Source organism: Alosa sapidissima, chromosome 2, assembly GCF_018492685.1.
Source record: "Alosa sapidissima isolate fAloSap1 chromosome 2, fAloSap1.pri, whole genome shotgun sequence".
NCBI lineage: Eukaryota > Metazoa > Chordata > Actinopteri > Clupeiformes > Clupeidae > Alosa > Alosa sapidissima.
Window position 1 is genome coordinate 26,367,697 of NC_055958.1, and position 7,576 is coordinate 26,375,272.

At 43.2% G+C, this 7,576-nt stretch overlaps 1 protein-coding gene across 1 annotated transcript in view; it reads right to left on the reverse strand.

Annotated features, from left to right (window-relative positions):
* csrnp3 (cysteine-serine-rich nuclear protein 3) overlaps positions 1-6,991 on the reverse strand; it is a 29,181-nt gene extending 22,190 nt beyond the window's left edge. Inside the window, exons 1-2 of the mRNA XM_042084530.1 lie at positions 6,760-6,991; positions 5,637-5,669 (exon numbers count right to left, since the gene is read on the reverse strand). The gene's annotated coding sequence lies outside the window, so the exon portion shown is untranslated. The remainder of the gene's footprint in view (positions 1-5,636; positions 5,670-6,759) is intronic.
* Positions 6,992-7,576: the final 585 nt, after the last annotated feature.

Here is a 7,576-nt window from a genome sequence, read left to right on the forward strand (position 1 = left end):
TCTGCGTGACACTCTGTTACACTGATTACTCATTCATTTCCCCCAATGAGATCTTGCAGCATTCTAAATAAGGTGAAACATTTCACTTTGATAACGTGGTTGGTTTGTTAAGTGCAGCATTGCACTGACTGTATGAGTTTAGTGGCTTTGAATCTTAAAGATTTAATTGTGTGTGTGTGTGTATAGTTAAAATTAATCTTCCTTATTTTTTTATCAGATCAAAGAGCAATATCAGATATCAGAATAAATATATCTCAGAATGTGAATGAAAACGCGGGAGAGGTTTCTTTCTTGACAAGGTAGATCTGATTCCCTTCCTGCGACGGAAGAATATGCTTTACAGTGAGAAAACATGGCAGAAATGTAGCCTTAAAATCAACATGAACTGTACACAAACAAAATAGATGTAAACTTTAACTTCCCCCATTTGGATCTCACAGGTACCTTTTCTTTTGGTTACTTTAATGGATAAAGACAGACATTTCAGAAAGCCTTCCAGGCAGGCTCAATTTATATCTCAGTGGGACAAAAGACAAGCGACACCCACATAGTGTACTACTGCCAAACAAGGGCTCTCGCCTTGCCTGAGATGCTTTGTCACTGAAGCTTTCTGCACCATCATTCCATTTCTCCACCAGACGCAACGCATGAAACAGAACGTGCGATTACACAGCATTTGCACACAGAAATCCACCAGTCATTTATTCAAACAAAGCCGAGTGAATTGTATGTCTTTTGGCCAGGCACGAGGCAAATAACAAGACTTGTGCGTCTGAGTCAGTGACTGAAATGAGACCCCAAGGAGATGAAGGCTTGTCACACAAAGATGACTATCCTCTCCATTCAAGCAAACAGGCGCTATGTTCCAAGTAGAGTTTAAGGGGATTCGGATTTTTACAGTCAATGGGAAACTGTCCAGCCTCCCTCCCAATCTGGGGCTAATAGACGAGGTGAGAGCAGAGGAGCCTATTAATTCACTGTCTGCTGTGGGTCTACTGAACCTACAATTACATGCAATGACACATAATCGAAAGGAATGTCAGTGTCAAAACGACTGAAAAAATTTTCTTTTTAAATGACTACTTACTCGCTTTGGCCTTGTGATAGATCACAGAGACATCCCATTTCACAAAGAAATCCAGGCACCTTTCATATGAAACTAGACAGACTTTAACCTTGGCTCTGCAGTGAACAGATCCCATTCATGCACTACACTAGTCACATTATTAAGTTATTGCAGTGTGCAAAGAGTCTTTCACAAGACCACGCAAAGAAATATTACACATCCAACCAGGTACTTAAGAGTCATGTCGTAAACCTCAAATACCAGTGAGCCTAGTTTGGTATAATTGGTCTTGGTATAATTGGCAGCAGGATTTGGGTGGGAGTGTCCTCAAAATATGCGTCAGAGAATCACCATACGACTGATTCATGATGCACTTGTTATCAGTAAAAACTAAATTTGATTCAGATGGCACAAGACACCTGTAATTCCATATTTCTATCAAACAGGCACATCTAAACATACTCAGATCTGGCATGTGTCTCCTGAAGGATTTTTTTTTTACCCCCACATTAAAACTTGTTTCCATGGTAATGGCAGGTGTAGATGGTGGTGGTGCTGCATGTTTGGTAGGTACTGCTGAGAATACAGTATATCCCATACAAAACAACATGCTGTCTTAAGAATCAGAATAGACATCTCAGCGAGGACCAGCAGTGTCGCCGCTGTAATCAGAACACAAACGTACACATACATGGCACAACAAATACCTTCCATTGCGTTCTAAACTGCTTGTACTTCTGCTGTGCTGTTGTGCTTTGCAATCAAGTTGTGGCAATTATGCTTTTTCTTGGTGGAGCAATAGATTAGCATGGTATGCTCACCGTGTTCAAATTAAAGATTTTAGGCATTAAGGGCAAGTCACTAGTGGAAATATGTAAATATAGTATCTATCATGCGTTTGCTCAATGTTGTAGTTTATCATGGAAATGTGTCCTTTTCACTAAAGTTTTTTCAGTAAATGATGCATCCTATGGCCATAACTCTATTTGCTATACATACAGTATAAGTATAGGTATAAGTATATATACTCTTTTGATTAGGCACTCTCTGCATTTATCCCAATCCGTGAATTAGTGAAACACACTCAGCACACACTAATCCCGGCGCAGTGAGCTGCCTGCAACAACAGCGGCGCTCGGGGAGCAGTGAGGGGTTAGGTGCTTTGCTCAAGGGCACTTCAGCAGTGCCTACTGGTCAGGGTTCGAACCGGCAACCCTCCGGTTACAAGTTCGAAGCGCTAACCAGTAGGCCACGGCTGCCCTATATCAGTATATGATTAAGTTCCTAAAATATACTCATCCCTGTCAGAATCCAATAGTGCTTGTGTAAATGAGAACGCTGTGTGAGCACTCTTAAGACGCCTCATAATAATTCTAAACCTTCTGCATGTATTTTTAGTGACTAGGCAGTGTTATTCTCTTGGCCTAGTTTAAGATGACAAATTGTCACACTGCTCACAGAGACTACCTCTCTGGCAGCTCTATTGAATTTCAGCGCAGCGGAGTCTTCCTCAATGGAGATGAAGGACAAGACTGAGGGGTGAGCAGATGCCAGCTTTCCCTGTCAATACAACATCTGCCATCTCATTCAGTGCCCTGAAAGACAAACACTCTTGCTAATTGCTTTTATGAGGTGCTACTACTTAATACAACAACCAAATGGTGTGATCGCTGACATTATGCAGTGGCAGGTCAGTCTTTGTAACAGCCACCATGATTTCCCCCCTGGTCAATTACTCAAAAGGTAAACAAAAGCTGTGTATCTTTGAAGCAGCACATTTAATATGCTAGAAAGTACATGTCATTTTCTCTGGCAAGATTGGAGGTTTTATTGTGTGTGTGTATGTGTGTTTGTGTGTGTGTGTGTTTGAGACCGTGTGCTGCTCTTGGGAATCTAATAAGCGGCCTGGACATTCCTCATCCACATCATGGTGCGTGGAGACTTTCACAGACGCACAGCCATGCAGACCACAGCATCATAGCCTGATCGGAGAGTCTGGCGGCCAGGTCTGAGACACACTTAGTAGCCGACATAAAAAACATCCACTCCCATACGTAAATTCCCTGTTGGTCCACAGAAAACCACATTGGACACAGTACAGCCTTGACGCTTAAGCCTGTTTGAAATGTGAATGTATACATGAGAGCATTCAAGGCGTACAGAGCTGAATTCCTGCTGCTGTTGAGAGGCTATTGAGCTCTGCAAGGACTCTTGCATTCCACTGCACACTGCACAATGCCTATAGGAGTGGGAGCTCTAAATAGAAAATAAAACATTCAAGATGGTTTTCCCCTTAGCGCACCCCCCCCCCCCCCCCCCTTCTCTCCAGTTAAAATAGCCCCAATGCCTCTTTCTCTGTTCGGTGGTTTTTGTTCCTTAAATTAAAAACAGATCAGGCATACAAGCCCCCCCACCCCACCCCACCCATTCCTCCTTGCTCTTTTTCCTTCTCTCCTAGGATATGGGTTACTGAGCCAAGCACAAGCACTGTCATTGATCAAACTGATCAGGGCATTCAGGATGGACAGCCGCTATGAGCTCATATTTTTTCTTCTTTCTCTCTCTTTCTCTCTCTCTCTCTCACACACACACACACACACACACTCTCTCACTGCATCCCTCTCTTTCCCACTTCCCTGAAGCTGTTTCACTGCCTGACCTTTTCCCTCTATGTTTTACAAGTGGCTGTGAATGGAGCTCCAAGTCAGATTTGTAATCATGCATGGATTCTGTCCACCCCCAACCCCCCCCCTCACACACACACGCACAAAAAAAGGGGAGGCAAATTGATTTGGCTTCCACGCGTGAACCTCCTGTGTTAGGATTGCCCACCCACGTGGGTGCCGTGCAGAGTGTGCCACTGCGCTGTTATCTTTAAAAGCCGTGCCACCTTTTTTTTTTCCTGGGTGTCTTTAATGGCCCGGATTCAGCAACGCCACTCGCACGGCCCCCACCATCTGTGCCACACCTCAGCCAAAAGAAGAAATGTGCCGAGGAAAGGAAGATTCAGTTATTCAAATGACCCTGGCTTAATGATCGCTCCTTGCAGGCAGTAAATACATTTGGGTAAATGTTGCAGTGTCCTTTAGGTGTGTCACATCACATGCCATAATTAAATCACAAATCCCCCGCGCTTACATACACAGTTCATATAACCCTCCTCCCCATACATACACACATAAAAAAACACATAACTTATAGACAGTGCATATGACTTGCATACATAGAGACATATGGTCATGTGTAAAAAGAATACACAGAGAGGAGTATGGAAAAATACCAATTACAGATCTGGACCATGGACTGGCAGATAAGAAATGCAAGTATGTGTACCCATGTGTGAACCTAAGTGTCTGTCTGTGTGTGTGTGTGTGTGTGTGTGTGTGTGTGTGTGTGTGTGTGTGCGTGCGTGTGTGCGTGCATTTGCATCTCTGCCATTGTGTGGGTATGCCGGGCTAGGCACACAGCTGCCTCTCCTTGCTGTTGACAAAAGGGATTGGTGGAGCCGCAACAAAGGAGGCACAGCCAGATAACGAGCCGCGCTGCCACACACTCAAACCCCGAGCTGCCGTGTCGCGGGCACAACACACCCCTGCCAGATCCTGCCAGCCCCACTTCTGACAACCAATTAACACAACCCCCCCCACTGACTTCGACCAGTCCCTTTAAAATGCATGCAATTTTTTAGCTTGAAGCAATTTATGATTTAATCATTAAAATCACCAGGAGCCAGGCCTGGCCATCGATTCATACATCAGGACTCAGCCTTGTTACTGTACAGCAGTTATCGCACACCTATAAATAAAGAATGAGCAATCAGTATGATAGAAAAGCTCCCCTCAACGAGACTTGGCTTGAACCCACAAAGCCTTCTGCGTTTATTATGTAGACTTCAGCTGTTAATCTAGACACACAATCTAGATGCTGTTGCCGTCCCTGTCTTCAACAACAAAGGAGCATGAAGGAGACAAGCAAAGGTAAGCTATTAAGCTATTAATAACTGAGCTATTAGGACTACAAATGACAAAGCTCAATAGAGGAGGTCACAGACAGTATCAAAACATAATCAACAACTGGCAGACTCAGTCCATGTGCACCCATTTAAATTAGTATCTGATAACTTTGTGGAATTGCCCCTGGGGTATTTTTGTTTAGGCCTCATGTAATCTGACCAAATCCTCCTGAATCCACCCTAGACCTATTTTATCAACAGCTGTAAATTGGCAGACGTGCCTCGTTACTCGTTATCGGCAGTAGATGTTCCACAACAAGCTGGCTAAGTAGAATGGCATCGTTTTTTCTTCTTCTGATAGACAGGGAGAGAGAGTTGCCCACTCAGACATCAATGGGGAATCTTTCCCAATCTCTAATCAGAGGAGCTTTTCAAGTAATGCTGCAGCAGCTGTGCCTGCTTTTAACACGATCTCACTGCCAGACATTCAGCATGTGGACCCATTACTAAGACAGGTGGCAACATATTAATTGCAAGTAATAACCAACTAACAATTTTGAGTTAACTGCCAAATCATAAGCACGGTCGAGAAAGAAATAACATTAAATTGTCTCTTACCTTACAGAAGAATTGCAGTTATCTCGTAATTTTCTGTCAAAAACACAGAGAGACATAAAAATGACATTTTGATATCATAATGATAGTTACCGCATTAAGCAAATTAGTCATCCCTATTTCAATTCTCCAGCAAGATTTGCTCAGGGACACATTACAAAAAAACCTATTTGCAACATGCAGGTCTGGTCCACAGTAATATCTATATTTAATCGGTGAGCTCGGCTGGATCATTCAGGCTAATGTAATGATCTAATAGAAGAATGCAGCCATTAGACTCATGGCCAGGGAAAATAACAGAGCCGCAGCCATGTCTCTGGAGCACTTCCTCATTACTGGGGGCTGGACTCCCATGGGAGGCAGTGGGGCTTGCACTCTGCCTGACACAGCTGCCTGTTCTCCAGGAGGGCTCTGATGGCAGCCAGCCCCCTCTTGGAGCCCTGCCTGGCCGCCCGCCTTTTAAAAAGCAGCGACCCACAATTCAGCCTAAGAGGGCTCACAGCGATGCACTTCCATATGCGCGTGAAGGTGTGTGTTTAGTGTATGCCAGCGATTACATGAGAACACGTGTGTAAGTGTATGTGTGTGTGTGTGTGTGTGTGTGTGTGTGTGTGTGTGTGTGTGTGTGTGTGTTTGAAAGAGTGTAAAGAGTGTCTGTAAGCAAAAATGTATGTGTGTGAGAAAGACACTTTGCAATTTTGTTACAGATCTTGAAACAATACGTATGCAGATAAAACCCTATGAAACACAACATAAATTGTTCATAAAATAACTGAGCATTATTTCATTGTGTCTGTATGTTAACAACTATTCAATTTTAAGAAAAGACCAATGGAATGCTCTTTTAATATCTTAACATTATTTTATGGACAACACACAGTCATAATTTTCTTTCAATTAACAGTTGTTAGGATTGATATACTCAACACATTGCAACTCGGATGCAATCACAAAGCTGTGAGTTAAAGTGAAGCTACAACACAACACAAAGGATGCAGAATATTACAATGCATCATACACATTATGGCTACTAACAAGAATGTGAAACCACCACAAAAAGTCTAATGCATTACCTTAACATCACCACCCTGTTTGTAGTAAATATAGAGCTTGAAAGACGACTTACCATTCATACTGTTAGATAATCATGTTTCTTGAGAGTAGCGCATTCATGCTCAATCGCAATGTCGCCTTCTCTGACAAATTACATGTGTGGCTGAAACATTTCCAGCGAAGGGCACTCACACAATCTAAGACTTACAATGTAGAGACTGTTGCCTGTGTCGTCTATGCTCAAGTGGATTTTTGCCTACCCGGCAATTGTCGCATCTACACAATTGCATACAAGGCAGGACAGCTCTTCCGGCTGCCCAGGGAAACAATGGTGCAGAATGGGGCTGACAGCTCCACAGACAACGTGACTGCGGCGGGCCAATCACCAGCCATAGATGAAGGAATCAAGAGTAGCCTTTCACAAACTAAGGTAATCTTAACCGCGGACACGCAACAGAATAATGTTATCCGGGGACACTTTAAAATGTTCAACATGCTTAATATTTGCCTACGTTATCGTATATCAACGCAGGTGACTTGTCTGCTGATTCTGTTAAGGCGAAGGCTATCATGCTAATAATACAAATAATTAATTACTCAGAATGGGACTTAACGTGAATTGTTGACTTGAGACACCTTTACTGGCTTTGAACTACAGTGTGACATTATGAATGAATAGCCTCATTATCTTAGTGTGGCTGCGTGCGATTTAGCGATCCTGTCCATTGGGCCACTCAATGAATAGACACTGTATAAAAACTTTTGCAGTGTTGTCAGTGTGTTCAGTGGGCAATGGGTTTGCCACCAGAACTAGTCTTGAATCGACAAGAATGGACTGCATTGATGATGGTGGGTCTAGCCATTCTGGGAAAGCAAGCAGACCATTACCA